Source organism: Strix uralensis, chromosome 19 (assembly GCF_047716275.1).
Source record: "Strix uralensis isolate ZFMK-TIS-50842 chromosome 19, bStrUra1, whole genome shotgun sequence".
NCBI lineage: Eukaryota > Metazoa > Chordata > Aves > Strigiformes > Strigidae > Strix > Strix uralensis.
The window spans coordinates 8,283,419-8,300,376 of NC_133990.1; the positions used below are offsets into that span (position 1 = coordinate 8,283,419).

The 16,958-nt window shown below is 44.7% G+C and overlaps 1 protein-coding gene across 1 annotated transcript in view; it reads right to left on the reverse strand.

The window, feature by feature from the left end:
• MAP2K4 (mitogen-activated protein kinase kinase 4) overlaps positions 1-16,958 on the reverse strand; it is a 102,190-nt gene that overhangs the window by 64,586 nt on the left and 20,646 nt on the right. The gene's annotated exons all lie outside the window — the stretch shown is intronic.

Below are 16,958 nucleotides of genomic sequence, written 5' to 3' on the forward strand. Positions count from 1 at the left end.
CTCTCCACCAAAACACACCGAGACGAGGGCCTCTTTGAACCCACTTTCCCAGGAGCCTGCGACTGAACCCTCCCAGGCTTCTTGCTGCCTGGGCGATGTCTTCACAACTCACTGCTGCTCATCCCAGGAGGCACCAGCCACCCGCAGCTGGCACGACACCTGGATTCCTCCAACAACCTCCCTTTGCCTGCACCCTAGAATAGGTGCTGTATTCCCAACCACCTCACAGCCCTCCTGGGAAAAGCCAGGAGGCACCATCCTGCTCTGCAGCCTTTCTCTACCTTGCACGAAGAGGTGTTTTGGGTAATGCCAAGACCAAAAAAAAGAGAAAAGACTAGTAACAGGTTAAAGCACTTTACAGCAATTTCAGGGTATGAAATATTACAAGGATCATAGAATCACAGAATCATTTAGGTTGGAAAGGACCTTTAAGACCATCGTGGCAACATATATCTAAAACCAGCTTGAAAAACCCAACAAAGCTCAGAATTAAGGATCTCAAAAGAAATACACACCCCTTGCAGTCTGGAAGGTACAGGAGAGCTTGTGGCCAGCAAACACCCACCTTGCACTGAGCTGAGGCTCCTCAACACCTGACATCCCAGACAAGCTCAGCTGGATGCCACATGACAGGTTCAGATATATTTGCATGAAATTCTGCCTCGAAGTCTCGCTGCAGGACTCGGGTGCTGCTGCTGGCATTACCCCGCCTACAGCACATGGAGCTCTGCAGCGCGACTCCAAACGCTGCCTGTTTGAGGTGGTCACCTCTTTGTGGAAATCTATTTCCTCTATCATACCTTTAACTTTTAAATTACTGGTACATACTTTCAGTTTTGATTCTGCTGCAATACAATAATCTGGAAATATCATTTTCTAAAACTCACCTAATTTCTTACATGTAAACACCACACAAGAAACTTGCACAAAATCCAACAGTGTGAAACTACTTATCCAAAACTTTGCATCAACCACCTTAAATAAACAACATCACCACTTTTTTGGTGACAACTGACCAGCAGGTTTCCATAAGGTCCCAGTCAGTGATACTGGGCCTTTCATCACTAAAAATTGGTGGAGAAGAGGGAAAGTGAGGATGCCCAGTCTGGATACAACTGGTTGGGGTGAGGACTGCTGCAGCACAGAGCTCAACACTCCAAATGCGTCTTTCTTGAGTATGTTACCCAAAAAGAGATCACAGAATCATCTCGGTTGGAAAAGACCTTGAAGATCACCTAGTCCAACCCTTAACCTAACATTGACAGTTCCCAACTCCACCATATCCCTCAGCGCTGGGTCAGCCCAAATGGGTTGTGAGATGTGAGATGGCACAGTAGGGTCTAGGCTGCAGCACTACAAGGAGACAAACAATAAAATACTTGGTTTTAAAAATGCTAAGCACACTGCAACAAGGTAAGAAATGAATGGCTTGCTTCTTTCAAGAGTAAAAGTATAGATCTGTTCATCAGAATATGGAGAAACACCACTGCTGGTGCTGAGAGCTGCTTTGGTGTACATTCCCTTCAGTATCATCCTCTTACTTGGTCTTGTGGGAAAAAAAAAATAATTAAAGAAATAATGTAGTTTAACAAATGAAAGAATGCCGAAATATCCGTTAACCATCTTGTCTGACAAACTGACTTCTCAGTACGAGGTTCCACCTTTGAACACTAGCATTTTCAAAACTTTCATCTTTTTCCTATAGAAACACTTTTTTCCACATTTATTACACATCATTTATTCTTCTGAAAAGGATCTAACTGGAGCCGCAGTGTCCCTCCCCAGGCTCAGTGGAAGGGCCTGGTATCTCTAAATTCTGAGTGACCTCCATTCCTGCCCTTCACTGAGGCTGTTCAGTGCTCTGTAGCATGAGAAGTATCTTATTTATGTTACTTACATGTATGCAAAAATTTACTCACCATGGGCAGGTCTGCCACCATGGAGGAATGGGAGGGTTTCTGGCAGGACCCTCTGCAAAGGCACAACCCGTCAGACGGCCACAACACCACAGCATCACCTGACCGACCCACGAGAAGCCTTCTGCCTACATCCCCTATGGCACCTCCCTTCTCACACCGAGCAAAACCAGACTGAGCTCACAATCACCAAGGATCTGGCGGGTGCCCACACTTACCAGCCACGTGCCTACGCCTGAAGCCTCCCCCTGCCCGTCCGCCCCCCCAGGCCTGGACAGGCAGTGGTGGTGCTGGGCAGGTACCTGCAGGTAACACCACACAGCCCCTCGCTCACTTGTCCTGTTATGGCAGCATGAACTCCACCCTCCGACTGGGTCCAGGGATTGACAACGATCACCATTCTTCTAGTTTTGTTCTATTCACATCCCTGAAACACTACCCCTCTTTGAAAGGCAATAATACAGTGTCACAAGAGTTCCCCTTTCTAACAGCAATGTGTATACAACTTAGAAGAGCGCTTGTCTTTGAAGTGGCCCAACAGTGAAAACGACACAATTAACTACAAACTCCTATCAGAAAATCTCTTCTCAAAGCCTGCTCCCTATTCTTACTACTTGCAAATGTTATACATCATTTCCTCCTGTTTTCACTGCTACAGAACATTTATCATCCCTGTTAAACAGCAGTCTACTGATTTCTACCTCAGTACATTCCTAAGAATAGTTTCAATGATGTCAATCCACCACCTAGGGCTGGATTTTCTACAAATCCAACAAATACAAAAGCATAACTTGTCCCTGGGAAGCAAACAGGATGGTTTGCTTTTGCTCAGGTGATGAACAAGAAACATGACCAGGGAGAACTGGACATGCTGAGAAATGCTGGGAATTTCCATTCAGCACAAGTCACATGGAAACACGTACTGTAAACAACACAACACACTAAAATGAACTAGAAGTCTGATGAGAGTGAAAGCAAGCTGTTTTCTTCAGTAGTCTTTCAAAAATCAAGTACTTCAGCTATGTACTCTGCGAGTTTTGAGTTTCATCCCAAAACAGACTTTTGACAGCTCCACACCCCTATTCCTTGCAGAAACGCCACTCAGAACTAACTGGAGGCAACAGAGACTCTAGATGCAAGAGCTTTGCTGGTGATTCTCCTATGCACATATTTAATTCAGACCACCCTGTTCCGCTATAAGAAAGAGGCCTGGTGTTAATTAACATTGCTTCTGAGATTCACTAATGTCCCTATCACCACCAAGGCTGTGTGTTCCAAAGTGTCCTAAAACGTACTGCAGAAATATCTACCTTATGTAAATAAAATGTCCTTTCAGAGTTTTTCTAACTTAATACGTAATTCTAATCATCGACCACTATATCATCTACTTCTCTGCAGAAGTAAAGATTACTGGAGAAGGAATGATTTGGAGGAAACAAAACTAACTTTGGAACATAGTGTTTTTTCATAAGTTAGGTAATCCTCAAAACCCAACCTGAAACTATGAGGTGTCTTGACTTAGGGTCTTCCCAATTTTGACTAGTGGATTTGGTCGGCTGTATGTTAATGGTTATACTAAATCCAGACTATAACCTGAATGCAGGATGGCCTTGGCTTTGGCTGAGCTGAAGTGGTAAGGGAAGTATTTCCTTATGTTTTGAGGGAATCTAAGCAGGACTGTATCCTACTTTATGCTGCTCTCAGAGAAGAAAGACAGCCAAAATAGCTTTTTCTGATTGCAAATAAGTTAATCTTCTACCTATAAGGATAGCAATCCTTATTTCAAATCACTGCAGCCTTAAAATGATGGTATTCTCGTTCTCAAACCCATTTTTAAAAAGATGTTGTTTTAGCAACAAGTCACCGTGTGGAACTGAGGTAAGGGAGGACGTGATGCCTTGTGTCCTGCTACTCCACCAATGCACATCCCTTGGCATTTCATAGGCAGTAGCCAAAACAGACACACTGGAAAGCAGCTGGGAAGTTGTGCCAAGCCCGCCCTGGAGACCCACCTGCACAATGGCCACAGAAGAAGAAGAATTCAGGCTCACAGCACGCATTTGTTCCTTGCTGCGCTGGTGAATGGATGCTAGGTTAAGTATATAATTATTTATGTGCTGCTATCCATCACTAGGATTAATCCAAGCACTTGGCTTTGCAATTAGGTTCTCGTCACTATTTTTGAAGCCCCTTTACCACAACCACAGTCAACCAGTCTTCAAACAAGAAGAAATAGCTATCTAGCAGATAACATGCAGTCCAGAGGTATTCCTCTAGAGTTATATTCTCTATTACTATTTTTACCTCACCTAGGACATCTATGATTTTTTCAAGCCTCTAAATCACCTCCTATTGGAGAAAGCAATCCTAATTTCTTCCTCGCTCCCATTCCTGCATGCCACAGCTCAACAACACCGCTAACGATGTTCAAGTTACACTTAAGAAAATGCTCATTTTCCAAGCAGTAGGATTTTCAAAACGGAAGTAGCTTACTGGATTTTTTCCAAGGTTTCTGTCTTGCAGGAATGCAAATTGATCCCTGTCAAAATGCTTCCCACTTGATTCAAATCCGCAGTATCAACCTCTTGTTGTCTCAGTGGGGGAGCGTGACTCTGTCATAGTGCAAAGGTGAATATTCTCTCTGGTGAGATGCTGGTGTCTCTCTGCTGTTTGTGGAGCAGTAATACACCAGGAACCAAGTCCGCACTCTATTGCCCTACCACGGCATAACCAGAAAAAAGTAAATGCAACCACAGTTGTGGCAGCAAACAGCAGGAAGGATGACCAAAGGATTTGCAATGAACTATGCAACCTTTTTACAGCTCCCTTGTAAAATTAAAGCATGTCAACAAAACGATAGGAAAATGGGGAGGAAGGGATGTCAGGGGGCCTGATGGGTTGGGTGATTTGCTTCTGTTTGGAAAGGGAGTTGAATGTTTGAGGTTATTTAAGAGAAAACTATCAGGTCTGATCTCTTCCAGGGCATCTCAAAGCAAAGCTAGTGCCAGCTCTCACCCGAGATGGAAAAAAACCCCAACAACACAGATCTCTGCTCTTCCAACAGCTTTTACTATCCAAATTGTTAGATCTTGTCTGCTAACAAAACGCTTGCTTTGATGTAGACAGCAAAGGAACGTTCACCCGCGTTCAGAGCTGCAGCCCTGCAGCTGCTGATGTCCTGAACGCACCCAGGATTCACATTTCATTATCTCTATTGCTGCGAGCACAGCGCTGCCTCCCCACAGACCCTTCCAACCTACAATCTTGCAGTTATATTTCCTTCCTTTCCAGTTGTGCTCATGGATGTACTCCAAGATCAGCACAACTAATTTAGAAGTAAAGTAGGTTTCCAGCCTTGCCCTCAAGACAAAACATTTTTCAAGAAAAAACTAGTCAAATTTTGAAACAAAACATGAAGAACTTCAGCACATAGTGCAGTTATATTCAGGGAGTCTGAACGAAAGACGAGGCCTAGGGTTTGAGTTATTAGTTTTAAGAACTGTAACTACAGAAACTCACTTTCAAGAGTAGAAGTCTTTTCAGTACATCTGTCTGTTACTGATATTTACTGCCCTCCAATGAAAGCTTCAATTTAGTATAATCCAAGAGTGAGCATTCAAATCCGAGATGACAATTTTGCATTGCAGGAATGTGCTCAGTATGCTCATTTTTAGAATTTATCCCATTAGAAAGAGTATTTATCCATAATTCACCTAAAGCCCCAAGTGTGCTTCCACTTAAGAGTACAAAAACACACAAGCCCAGATCAGCCAGGACTCTGGAAGGGTTACTGGCCATTACCTTCATGAAACCCCTACCCAGCAAAACATCTGCACTAAACAAAATGTTAGCGAGCCATCTCGGTGATTGAAGGCTGGGAGGTGGCTCAGGGTTGCACAGATGCTCCCTGCACCAGCAGACACGCACCTCTGCAACTTGCAATACATGATTTATGCTACATCCAACAGCACTTGCAACAGCTTCTATAAATACCTCCACGATGAAGTTAGGCTAAAGTAGGTTAGGCTTCAAGTGCAAGAAATTGCAATCAGATTAAGATTAGTTCCCTCAGACTGGAAGCTCCCAGCAATAAAGACCTGAGAATGAAGTCTCTGAAACCTCCAAAATCCACCATCCACCTTTAATATTTATTATCCCTGATGCTACCCTACATGGAAATACCATTTGTATGAATAGCCATAAACAGAGTTAAAACTACCCAAGTCTTGGGACCAGCTCAGCTACAGTAAACAGGTTTAAATCCGTGCCTGGGCAAGCATTGCGTGCTGAATCTAACAGCACACGGCCGCACATGCGCAGCGAGGGGCACAACAGTGCTCGTGCCAGGCTGTGACGGGCAGCTCTGCCGAGAGAGGAGAACATAACACTAGTGTTAGACAGCAGCTTCCCTCCCAAACTGAGGTTCAGACAATTTCTCACTGGAGAGCATTATTTAACACATCACTCACAGTCGCACTCAAATGCCAAGCCTGGTGAAACGTCAATGGAGAGAATCCGGAGGGTCCAGTTGCCCCAAGCACCTTCAAGTGGCTGGCACACGGGACGTGCCACCAGACCAGATGTCTGTGGAAATGGGACTGCTCTCAAAGTAGCACTTAGTTTCAGCCACTGCAAAACATTCGTGCTACCTGTGTTTAAGGCAGCTGTGGTATAATCCTGTGGAGATTGGACTGGAGCAGTTGTCAGAAGGAAATGGTGACACTGTCCTGGGAAATTTATTGCGAGGCACCTGGAGCTCTTCCTGATGTAAAACAATAATAAATTATGCAAAGGGCCATGCCAGGTACTTTTTCATTATGAAACAGCACAGGAAGAATTATAAAATGTACTGTGGGGAGGAGGACTGGGAGAGGTTTGGTTAATTTTTTTTTTCTTTTTAATTTTAGGAGCCTGTACTTAGACTAAAAGCAAGGAAAAAAATTTGCCCTTGAGGCCTCTGCTTAAGGTCAATGGAAAGGATTTAGTTTCTTTGGATAAAGCAACAAGTATGTTTCCATCACCCCTCTAGCTACCTTATGCCAGAAAACTGGCAACGTCAATCACAGCCTGCATCCCACCAGCTCTGGTAAACACCTCGGACGCAGTCACCAAGACTCCTACAGCCAAGGACTGGGAAAAAAGCAGGAACCAGAGGACTAGGGGGGGCTTTTTCCATTTTAAGGCACAATTATTTGGGGGGGAGCAACCAATTCTGCCCACGTTAGCATTAGTAGATCACGTTTTTTTTAATTCTGAAGACAAAAGAGACCACAAGTGGATCCTGCTAAAAGCAAGAAACAGCACTGGGAGTTCGGAATCGCTGTCCTGATGTCTATAGGGAAGAATGAGGAAAGCCCTCAGCCACCAGGCCAGGAGGCATCTCCTAACACAGCAGTTCTGGATTTCCTAAGTGTAACTGCTGAGAACTCCCTAACAGAAAAGAGGTCCACAGGGCAGTGACTCACTGATGTCTCACGTGGCATCAACAGAGCAAATCTGGACTCACTCATTTAAGCAAAATGTTCCCCAAGATGTCAGCAGAAACAAGGGAAGTGTCTCCCTCTCTTGCCTCTTGCTTTTCTCCCAAGGGCTGTCGCTCAGGAGGTTTCCAGCCCTTTGCTCATCTGGTTGTCATTTGTTACCTCTCAGAAAGCAGCAAGCTGTGAAAGGGACTTCAGCATCCCTGTCCCTGCCTTCCCCTTCCCCAGTTCCCTCCCTGTCCCAGTGCTGCTCTCCCCCACCACAGAACATTTTGCTCCACATCCCCGTGGCACAGGAGGCTTCATTTTTGTCTCTCTCCACCAAGTCTGTTAAATCAAGTGGGTATTTTTTGAGCCTTGTATCATCTATGTGGAGGACGCTGCCTGACAAAGCACTGCTTTTCTGAGTGGTTTTGGCACAGGGTCAGTCAGGCAACACTGACCCAGAAAGATATTGCTCCCAGTGCAACTCTCACATCCACATCTCCCCTTGAAACGAGCCCTTGGCAGCCTCCATGCGGCGTGTGGAGGTACCAAAGCAGTACTGGGGGAGGCAAAGACAGGCCGTGAGCTGGGACAGGAGCTCAGACAGCACAGGACACAACCTCCCAGTGAGCAGAGGTACAGGGAACCCGAAACGCAGCTCGGCAGCACAGGACGAGCCAACAAGGCAGGCAGTGAAGAAGCTGGCAACACCAGGACTGCACGCCCAGCCAGACCTCAGCCTAAGGACCACCTAAGGATGCCACCACTGCAGCCCTGTCTCCTTGCTTCACCTTTAAGCCACGAGAGCGGTGCACGCTGCACACACACACCCCTGCCCCCACTGCCACGCTGTCACCTTGTTTTACTGTTAAGCCACACGCAGCACACACACATAGAGCATATTTAAGAAAATGGTTTAAGTTGTTTTGAAGCTACAACCAGTCAGACTGGGCAGGGGAAGGAACATCTCAAGAACCCTTCAGAGTCAGGGGAAGAATAACGGTTACCAGCACGTGCTACCTGTCACCTACTGGTTGAATAAAGCAGAGAAAGTGTATGTGCATGAAAACATTCAAGCTGCATTAACATGCACAAATAAAACATTGGAAACAAGTTGTGCTACGGTGAAGAGACTCATACTGGAGCAAGCTTTTAACTCACTCCAGACCCCGCTGGGCAGGGGTAACACTTTGATCCCAGCACCAGGCTGCCTCTCCACTTGACCACTGTTTGCACAAGAAATAATCCTTTGCAATGCAAGGGCAGCAGGTTTCCATTCCAAAACTTTGCAATATATACTTATTTTTCCAAATACTATCACCTGATATCTATGCATAGCTGAAAATACACCAAGCCAAATTTTCAAGTTAGGATCTGCTTCACATAAGCTGGTTTCCTCGTTTGTGAGCTTCTGGGTATCCTGTTCTTTCGAACATCTAATCATTGTGTTTCAGACTTAAAGAGGAGCTGAGCCTTTCTGAAAGTCTGGCCTCAGCTGCAAGGTTATTTAAAATATATTTATCTATCTGCATTGTTACATCATGAAAGATTTTTGTCTGGATCTTAAAAACACCTAGGAACATGTGGTCCCAAAAAGCATTTTCACTTAGTTCTGCTGAATTATAATGGAGGTACGTACAACTGTTAAGCAAGAAATCAAAACACAAGTCTACAGAACATATAAAGCTTTTAGTTGTCTTAGAAAGTACTTTTATTAAATTATTTTAAACTCCTCCTTCAAAGAACTTTTAGACACTAAATCCAAGGCAATTTTATGCTGATCTTCAAAAGCAGTGTCTGTAGATAGGCAATGACCTGGTTTTGTACTTCTTTCATTTGGAAGTTCAGAAAAAGATGTTCTAACTCAATATGTAAGGGCTAGACCCAAAGACACAGAGCATAAGAACACCTGCAGTGGCCCATCTAGCACCGCATCCTGCACTCAACATGCCTCTGAGAAGCTGCTGGTGAAGAGAGCGATAGTCAACCCCATGACATCCATCCTTCAGATACTCTCTCAGCCTCCACCCACTTTCAGCTCAAGGACCTCCTTAGCCAACCATAGCATCCCTGTATTTAACAATCATCACTGGGTTTCACTTCCCTGATCGTATCCCATCCTCTTGTCTCCTTGTGAGCTGTCAGACTCCGCCATGCCAGGCTGGCAGGAGTTCACACAACTCACCCCAACACTTGGCTCTCCAGCCCTCAGACATGAAGGCAGTTTGCGCAACACAAACCTAACCCAGCAGCTCAGGAGGCTGTCAGAGACAGGAGCTGCCACCCATGTCCAACACTTGTCACCTTCCACCCTTTCTCCTTGTCACGCAGGTCCTTCACTGGATTTACATTTGAGAAACAACCTGAGCTTGTTGAACTTCCACGGCCCCATCCAGCGCAGCAGCAGCACAGACCTCACTGTGGCCACGCCAACGGGTCCGGTTGTCGCCACCCGGTCCACATGCACCCCGGCCCTGTTTTGCAGGACAGCAGATCCTCAATGCTGCCACGGACAGACACAAGCCAGCACATCTTCACCACGGCCACAAGTCCCCTGCTATCACATCATAGCTCATCTCTGAGCACTGTAATTACTCTGCTTTTCAAGGAACGGGAGAGGGAAAAATGAAGGAAAATTCACACCGCCAGGAACTAAAAAAAAGGCAAAAAACCTATAAAAACTTAAACTTCGGTTTTACATTACTTTGTTCCAACTCTTCTTTGTGCTGAAATCCGGAAACAACCAAACACATCTGTAAGTCCAGTTATTTCTCAGCACCAACGTAACTCAGCACCAAAGTAACACATCACTGCAAACACCAATTTTTGGGTTCACATTTTTCTTACAAAAAAAAATATAACATCCTGCGTGCTCATAAAAATTCAAGCTTTATGTTGACTTCTGAAGCCTTCAATATGAATTAGTAACATGCTGTAGCACAAAGAGGAGCATAGGAAGGAGCCCCCATTTCACACTGCTGAGACACACAGGAAATGCCCAGCAGTTGGTGTTTCCAACAGAATTTGCAGCTTTAATAGCCTGGCAGAATCAAAACCTCTTCAGAAAGACACACGGTGATGACACTCTTGCCCAACTTTTTCATTCAACTGCCAAACCACTGAAACGCCAGGGGTGAACCTTGCTGCCGTGCTGGGAGGACAGAAGGCAGCTGGTACCAAACCTCTCCCACACCTCAACTGATGGCTGGATGCACAAAGGGCTCGGGCGCAGTGCTGCTGCCTTCGAGAGCCTGGCACATCACCGAAACTGCCTCTAACACGCCAACAGCTGGCTGCTCTCAGAATTTTTGTAGGTATTTACCTACGTGGCAAAAATCTACATTTTTGTTAGCAAAGATAATACAGATAGAAGTGTTGCAACATTTGAACTTCTTCCAAAAGAACTGGATAGCTGCACACAACCAACTCCAACTCTGGACCAACAGCCAAGGTATCTGCAGCAATAAACTACAAAGGCTACGGCTTTGGTATATCAGTTGATGCAACTCTAAACAAAGAACTCATGTCTGGTTAGTGTAGAGAGGATGCATCTAAGAGGATATAAAAACAATGTAACTCCTGATCTTAATATAGACATTCCTAATGAGAGCAAACGTGCAGAAAGTAAGAGTATAAAGAAATGAAGAGCTGCATCACATTAACCTGCAAAGCAGGAAGCTGAGGGTTTTGTGGTTTGCCTTTTCTCTGTGGTTCCAGATGAGTAAAACTCCAGTGTTTCCAGCTAGGACAAAACTGAGCCTCTGAAGAGCTTGGCTCCAGCACATGAACCACAGTCAGGAGGTGTAACTTCCATCAAGAGCTCTGGTCGTCTCCTACCACCCAGTTCAAAGCTGCCTGCTCCTTGACACACACTCACCTGAAGGACACGCAAACCCCCTCCCTCCCCAGTGCACGAACTCCAATGACAAGAAGTTGCCTTTTTATTACTACAAAAAAGTGCTGTTTAATACCATGCATTTATTCTGCAGCATTATTAACAGGCCCTGACCCTAGGACTTGGGTCTCACTGTGCTCAGCACTTTAATGTCACACCAAAGGAAGACCTGCCACTGCAAAGAACCAGCAGAGCAGGATCTCCAGTTGCTCCACACCTGCATCACCCCCAGAAGCAGCAGCCCTGCCTTTTCCCACAGGTGCTCAACCCTGACTTTTTTCCCCCCCAGGTTAGTTTTAACCCAGACTGCTACCCCCAGCACCCCCACTGCCAGCTGCTCGCACTATGGGCTAGCACAGGGAAGGGTGAGAACAGCAACACTGCCTCCTTCAACCACGTCACTATTTTCCAGTTACCCTAGAACCACAGCATTAAATCAGACACACAAACCAGATGGCTGTAACCCACCAATGCAAAAAATTTCACTTTGCCATCCCTCTAAGACCACTGTTTCTTACTTTTTTTTTTTCCTTTGCATTTCCCTATGGCTGGACTGCTCTGGGCACAGGAGCACTTGGAGATCACACAGTCCATGGCCTTGAAAGCTCATTGCTACACAGACTGCTCAGCACGAACATGGAAAATCACTCTGTGTAGCTCATCAAAACCTAGCTGACATAGCCACCATCTCCTGGACTGTCCTGAAATGGGCAGGACGTCACTTTGACCCTCAAGACCCCTGACAGACGTAGGGCAGCAGGTACTGCAAGGGGCACACTAATACTGCTGCTCAGCACCCCTAACTCCCAACTGCTTAGGAGATGCGAGGGTTCAGCATCCCTGGAGAAACAAAATGGTTCTGAAGCACTTGGCCCATGATTTACAGCTCCCTCTGGCTGGTAATTTCTGAATACTCCCCGTGGCTTCCCTCTCCCATACAGAAACACTTTCCAGGCATGTTATAAATCCAGCCCAGAGGGAGCAAACCATGGCCACACACTATTTTGAATTTGTATTTACCTAAAAGTCCTATGTCTGTGAACGATGCCAGGCAGGATTAAACTGCCATTCTTCTCTTCCTAGTATAATTAGGTTTTTATGCTCCGGGGAGGGGCAAGGGGCTGTCTGGAGATGCAGATCCACTCTGATTCTCATTACCTTCTTTTGAACATTCAAGTGAAGCAGGCAGTGCCTGTGAGAAGTAACATTTATTTGTGCAAGTTATGGACACTTCTAGCCATCCCTTTCTCTATGGAAACTTTCTTCTTCCAAGGCTCAAGGCCAAGGAAACACAGTCTGAACAAGCAGGGCTATAAATTACAGCAAATAATTCAAAATCCTAACTTACGGACAAAAGCTACTAAGAATCACATCAGCTTTATTCTGCTGCTGCTTGAGAAACCCCAGGACACTTCTACAATGTTTCTAACTTTTAAGTGGTCCTCTTGCCATAAGACATCCAGCAGATATTTTTCATGCTTCACCTCTAGCTAACTGTCAGCTTTAGTCTGTCACATCTATAAACGAACCATGTTATATTGCAAAATGTTGTTTTCCCTCCAAAATATATATTCCTCTTTAGTGTTGACACTTTGGAACATTAAGTGAAAGAAGCTATTTAACTAAAAGAACCCAATACAGCTGCATGTACGAATTACAATAAATAATAAATTTAATCTCACTGAGGAACACAATTGCACCAGAGTTCCTAGACATAGACTCTATCATTTTGTGTTTAGGTTAAAAATATTAAAATCAATTCAGAACTGAAATGAAAGTGTATATTCACTAATGGAAAGCAGAATTTAGTATGCCATCCACCACTCAAGCTTTTCAGCATCATCCTTTTACTAATACAGCCATTAGGAACTGCCTAAAAAAAAAATAATCTAGTAATCATTGAAGGACTTGCTTCCATCCATCAACAGCATCCCAGCTAGCAGCCTTCAAGACAGGCACACCCTGATCAACATCAGGATTTCATCTCACCCCACCCCATCAGAAGGTGGTACCTCATTTGGGGTGTGCCTTCTTACTTGGCTCGACACCAAGGGGCAGGTGGCTTATACCCCATTTTGCAGGTATGTCTCTGCCTTCCTTTCCTGAAATGATGTGGGGTGGGGAGCGCCTTCTCCACTCAACACAGGACCAGCTGTACTTGCCAGAGCAAACGTCCCACCTCACTACCAAGTCTCCCCATGGCCTGCGTGAGGGTTTAGGGCACTGCACGTGATCAGGCAAAGCGTACACCCCACTTCTCAGCACCCTCGCAGCCGTGCACCCACCAACCGCCTCGCCTAGAGGTGCTCCCGGTATGCAGCAGGCTGGACCATTCCCTGAAGAACTTGTCCATGCTCCTCCTCTTCACCTCTACATTTTTAACACTCACAACACTGTGTACCACAGTTTCCACAGCTCAACTACCCAGCTGAGTTTTTCTTTTAACCCACCGCCTTGCTAGTTTAACCTGATGAGTATCAAATCTTGCATCAGCAGATGCAATGAACAATACCATTGAACTGTTCCCCACATTCAAATATTCACATATTCTTATATTCAAATGTTCCACATACTCTCCTATTCAAATGTCCAAAGCATTTTGAAACTTCACTGGGTCTCAATTTATCCGCTTTGTCCTTTCTTCTGGGCTATAGCAGACAGCACTGTAATCCAAATTGCTTACTTTACAAGACGAAGAAAAATACTGCTTTTTTTAAAAAAATAGATTAAGTTTCAAAAAATGTGTTATTCTGTTTTTAAACACAGTCCCAAAATTTAATAAGGTCAGTTTAGCAAATTTAGCAAAACCAGTCTTTTTAGAGTAGGCAACAAGTATAAAATATGTGTTGAAAAGGATATTAGATTCAAATAAGCCAGTTTTAACAGTGTTTACGAAGCTTATTAGATAAAACTGTCCTTTCAGTTGTTCTTAGTTTTTGGAAATTTTTTTTTTTTTTTACTTCCTCATACCTGATAGTTGGACTGCTTCTATTTCTTATTTTGCCCAACTTTATTCAATCAGAAAGATATAATAATTTCCCCAGCAATTAAAAACATAAAGCAGACTTTTTTTTGAACACCACAGCTTTAGCTTTACATATTGGTTACAAAAGAAGAAAAATCATATGCACAATAATTTCTGGTCCTATGATTAAGAATCATGGTATAAAAGGGAATTATTGACATAAAAAACCCAAGGTCAGTATCCTGAGAAGTCTGTTCTGATATACGCTAGTAAAGAAAATATGCATGAGGAGTATCTTCTGACAAAAGTCTCTGTTAAAGCTGTAACTGTCCTCATTTATAAGTCATACGAAAATTGCTACTGAGATGATTAAATCTGAGTTCTGGTTTCTCACCAGCGAAGGGGCCAGCGATGCACACCTAACCCTGCTCTGGACTAGGGTGCAGCTGGGAGCTCAGCACCCAGCCCCCCACCTGCGGTCCCAGTGCCAGAGCACGTCTCACCCGCAAAAGGAAGAAGTGGCCCCTTGGAAAATGCCCCCTTACTGACCTGCTCGCCTGGCCTGCCCCAGGGTCCTCTCCTCCACCCTTCTCCATTTCCAGCCAGCACACTACCCTCCTCTTTTATTCAGAAGACTCTTGAATAACACACATAGCACCCATTAAACACCCTAAATATGACCTGTCAACTACAGGACAGGCAGTAAACTGTATAACGTGCATGCTTTTGTTGCTTTTACATAACATGACATTTTATTCCACATTTAAGTCTCATGTGTCCCTTGAAGGTCACTTCTCACCTAACACGCGATTTGTTAAATACTGGTTCAGAAAGATTAGCAAGCTGATGCTCTTGAGCACAAAAAGTTACACAAAGTTGATTAGTTATCAAAACAAAACCAGAGAAAGTGGCTGAAGTGAAGCCTAATAAAAGCACAATTCTTGCTGCCACGGAAATACAACAGCTGTCACTCTAAAAAGTGTCATTGCACACACTCACAGTGTTTTTTTTAAAAAGTAGCTGAAGCACCGAAACAGCTAACTATGAAAATGTACTTGTTCATGGCATTCCTTTAGTGCTACACAGCTGCTTAGGAGGAGAAATAAAATTACACTAGGAAGTGATCTTAATATCAAACCCTGGGAAATGCACTTCAAACAGTTTTAAGGTTTGCAACCCTGAAAGAAACAGAAAAAAAATACAATAGGCCCTGACCCTTTGCTTTTTTACTATACGGCCTCATCAGCAAAAAATAAATGGGAAAGAAGTACCTCGGGACCAGCACTCTCCCAGAAGAGGGCAGATGCAGGATGCAGGCAGGAGCCCAACTATGCTGAAACAGAGAATCGCTTGGGCTGTCACCCCAGCAAGAAATGCCATGGGAAAGGAATGGGGATTGAAGCCCGGGGCAAGGGACGGGGGTTTAAACCATGGGAGGCGCAGCACTGCGTCCAGCTGCCTCGCAGAGCTGCACCCCACCGCACACAGCAGAAGCTGCTTAGCAAAAAGCTGCTCTTTTTAGGACAGTGGGAAGTTGGTCACATTGCAACCTTTCCCCCTCATTTCATAGTTTATTAATAAACTGCTTACTGCCATGGTCTCACACACACAGCTGAACAGAAAGATCAACACACCTCACGCCTCACCTGACAGCACGCAGCTTTGTCGAATTCTTCAATAAGGCAAAGCGGCCACCCTGAACTATGATACTTGTTGCTGGTTTTCCATGAAAGAGCCGGAGAGAGTTGGGAATCAAATCCTGCCACTTGTCAACGCTTACAAGAGAAATTCACACATCTGTGTACATTCCTTTTATTTACAACAAACGGGACCTGCAAAGCATCCCCCTCCACTGCACAGCTTCCATCTTCCTGCATGGAGAACAGCAACAGCCTTTTCCCTTCTCAGCACAAAAAAAACACCTTCACATTAAAGGCTAGATGGTGTTGGTTTGACAAAAAAGTGGATCCACAGAAGAAACCATCACTTACCAGGAGAGGGCAACAGGCAGGAGCCATCCAGTGCCAGATCCAGCCACACCCCTCCTGCCCACTGCAAGATCACCAGTTTCACCACCAACAGTTACCAAGCACTGACTACGGACTTGCAAAACTAAATTAAATAAAAAACAATGGCTCCTGTCATTCTCATTAATAGCTGGTAAACACAACCTACAAAATTTGCCTGTGAAACAGAAAGCCTTTAAGTGGATAAGAGTTCACAAATGCATTAATGCTTCCATCATCCTTTCCTTCAAAATAAATGTGACACTTGCACGTAACATGCACAAAGGCAGCTAATACACTCCTAACACTTTAAAACGTGGTTTAAAGAGAAAACTACAATTAAAATAATAATCTAGGGGGTAATTCAAGCAAACACACTGTCACTATATAACAGTCAACAGTATTTTTAATGGAAAATACTCAACATCAAAATCTGTCTTTGCTGTAAACTATTTTTGCGAGGAAGAAATGGGGTGTTTTCTCTGTCAAAAGCCTCTTGGATACTTTCCCAACAGCTCACTTCTCAACTCAGCCAGTTAAAATCTACAGGGAAAAAGCCACCATCACCTCTCAGGAGCTCTCGGGGCTGACACACACTGCTGGCCCTGCGGCAGCTCTGCCAATCGGAGGGTCCCTGGATCCGGCCGCCGGCCCCGCTGCTCCGCGCAAGCTCCCCCCAGTCCTGCCCAGGTGGGCTGCACAAAGCTCTCC